The following is a 3031-nucleotide window of genomic DNA, read 5'->3' on the forward strand; positions in this document are numbered from 1 at the left end:
GAAGGAAATTTTTTTATTAACTATTTTTTTAAAAAAAATTCTTCAATATTCACATTCCACAAATTAACAGATTTAAGTACTACATTTTTGTCTTTTCATATACCAATTAGGATTACTCTCTTAAATATGTGTATTGTGATTTTTATTATTGCATTATATTGATACCATATACTACTAAAAATGTAAATGTTTATCAAGCATGATATATTGTAATTAGTATACTAAATAAATGTATTATTGTGTTAGATTATCAAATGCTCATAGAAAGTTTCTTGCCATTTATAAGTGGTAATGAATATTCTTCATATATAAGCGGTTGCGTGTATAGTCTCATGACATGAAACCAACTTAATTTTATGTTCTTGATCCCCGCATTTGAAACTACTGCAGTCATGTGTGTAATATATGCACCCAGAACATATTCATAAGTGATATAGACCTCACAGGAGTAAAAATTCCATTCTAAATTAGATGACACCTAATTTTAGAAATTCTTCAAAGTAAATAGATTCGGGGGAGACAAAAGAGTATTCAGGCATTTCAAAGTACTCTTGTTTCAGTGCCCCAAATCAGCTCATTTGTTACCAAGGTTACACAATAAATAGTGCACTTCATTATATGTAGCAAGTTAAATGTCACAAGCCCTTCAGTAACTCACTCAATTATTTTGCTTTTTCTAAAAAGAATTTCAGTTTGATTTTCTGTCTTTTGCAAAGGATGCAGATAATTGATAAAGTTATTTTTTCTACCTAGGTTATTACCTTTGGACAATTATTATGTTTCCCATAAAATAATGCTTACAAGATATCAAAAATCATATTTTCATCAGATCTTTACTGAGTTGTTTTCTTTGGAAGATTATAAAATATTTGTTTGAAGATCATTTATTGACAAAATGTCAGTACTATGCTTAGTACTTGATGTTTAGACCCATATGGCATCTAAGGGGAAACTTTCTGCCAAAACTTTAAAGAGAAAAAAGTTTCAAGTGTTCAATGTGTTTTAAAATTCCTCCTGAAATGTGGCTAGCAGAAGCTGCCACTGGTCTCGCTTTCTGTTGCTGCTCATATGTGGATAGACTTACACATGTGAGAAAAAGCCAATAAGCATCCCCAAAGCAGGGATGAATCATGCATTGTACAGCATTCTTTTCTACAAATAAACTCCCACTTATTTCAAAGATCATAAAAATCCTCTTCTGAACTCCTTCCTGGTATGTAGGATCAAAAAAAAAAATTAACACAGAGAAAATGTAGTAGTAATGTTGTGTCTACAAATTTGCTAAATTACCAAATTTGCTTTTAAATTTGAGTAGCGTCAGAATTAGAAATTATATTCACGAATGACAAATTTTACATGCACCAGACAGACCATCCCCCTTTTCTTTGCACTAATAATTAGAAATATTAAAATGAAATCTTTTTCTAGTTTCACTCTCTCTGATAATTGTCCTTTAAAAAAGAGAGACAGAGGAGTCTAAAGAGATGGCTCAGTGGTTAAGAACTATGTATTGCTCTTTCAGAAAACCTGACTTTTGTTCACTTTGGGCAGTTTACAAATGCATGTAACTCCAACTCCAGGGAGCTGATGACCATTTGAAGCCTCATTGGGCAACCAGGTACATGTGGCACATATACATACATGCAGATACACACGTATACATAAGTAAAAATAATCTTTTGAGATTTTTTTTCACATAATATATCTTGATTCCAGCTTCCCCTCCTTTTACTCTTCCAAGTTTCTTATCACTTATCCTACCATCTGGGTCAACTACCTTTATGTCTCATTAAAACCGCAAGGACAACAAAAAGGTCTGAAGAGTTAACATATAATATAATGTTTATAATATAATGTGATAGAACAAAAAACTAACACATTGGAATTGGACAAAATAAGCAAGCAGAAGGAAAAGAGCCCGAGTGAAGGCCAAGAATTACAGACCAACCCATTTGTACACTCAAGAATCCTATAAAACCATGATATATATGTGCAAAGGACATGGTGGATACCCATAAAAGCCCCATGCTTGCTGTTTCAGTCTCTGTAAGTTCATTGATTTAGAAGGCCTTGTTTTCTCGGTGTTCTCCATCCCCTCCTTTTACACTCTTTCCATCTCCCATTCCACAGATTCCCTGAGTCCTGATAGGAAGGAAGAAGGATTTGATGGAGACACCCCATTTAAGACAAGGTGCTCCAAGTCCCCCCCCCCCCGTGTGTGTGTGTGTGTGTGTGTGTGTGTGTGTGTGTGTGTGCGCGTGTGTGATGTCTGGCCGTGAGTTTTTGTATTTTTTCCCATCTGTTCTAGGAGGAAGCTTCTCTAATGGTGGCCAAGGAAGACACTGATCTGTTCTGACTTGGTTAGGCTTTCTGTTAAAAGCATACCAAAAGCAAAACAAACAAACAAACAAAAAACAAACAAACAAAGAAAGAAAAACATTCAATTAATGTGGCAACTCTCACAAGGAAAGCATTTAATTAAGGTAGTAGCTTATGGTTTTAGAGGCTTAGTCCATTATCATCATGACAGGGATTATGGCAGCATGCAGGCAGATGTGGTACTGGTGATATCATGACCAGAAAGCAATAGAAAACTGACTGACAGTTACATTGAGGGAAGTTTGAGCAGGTGAGCAAAGCTCAGCCCCACAGCGACAGGCTTCATTAAGCAAAACTACACTTTCTAATAGGGTCACTCTATTTTCTTCCAAACAACCACAATTAGTGCACCAGAATATCATTAAAAGACATTTTATTGTTACTTTGTAAATAAAAATAAATTCTAAAGGAGGGGAAGAAAGATGAATTTAAGCCTGCATTACTGCAGATAATTTTTTTAAAGAAAAATAAAAATTCACATCTTTATAATATGTTATTCTTTGGTCAAAATTTTCTTTTTTACTGTTATTTATTCCCTGATCATATTTTGTAATCATGATTGGTAAAGTACAGAAACATTGTGCTTCTCCTACTTAGGCTTATTTTCCTGCCTAAGAAAGTTGTGAAGCATTTCTCATTTAGGTTTTAGTCA

Source organism: Microtus ochrogaster, linkage group LG4, assembly GCF_000317375.1.
Source record: "Microtus ochrogaster isolate Prairie Vole_2 linkage group LG4, MicOch1.0, whole genome shotgun sequence".
Taxonomy (NCBI): domain Eukaryota; kingdom Metazoa; phylum Chordata; class Mammalia; order Rodentia; family Cricetidae; genus Microtus; species Microtus ochrogaster.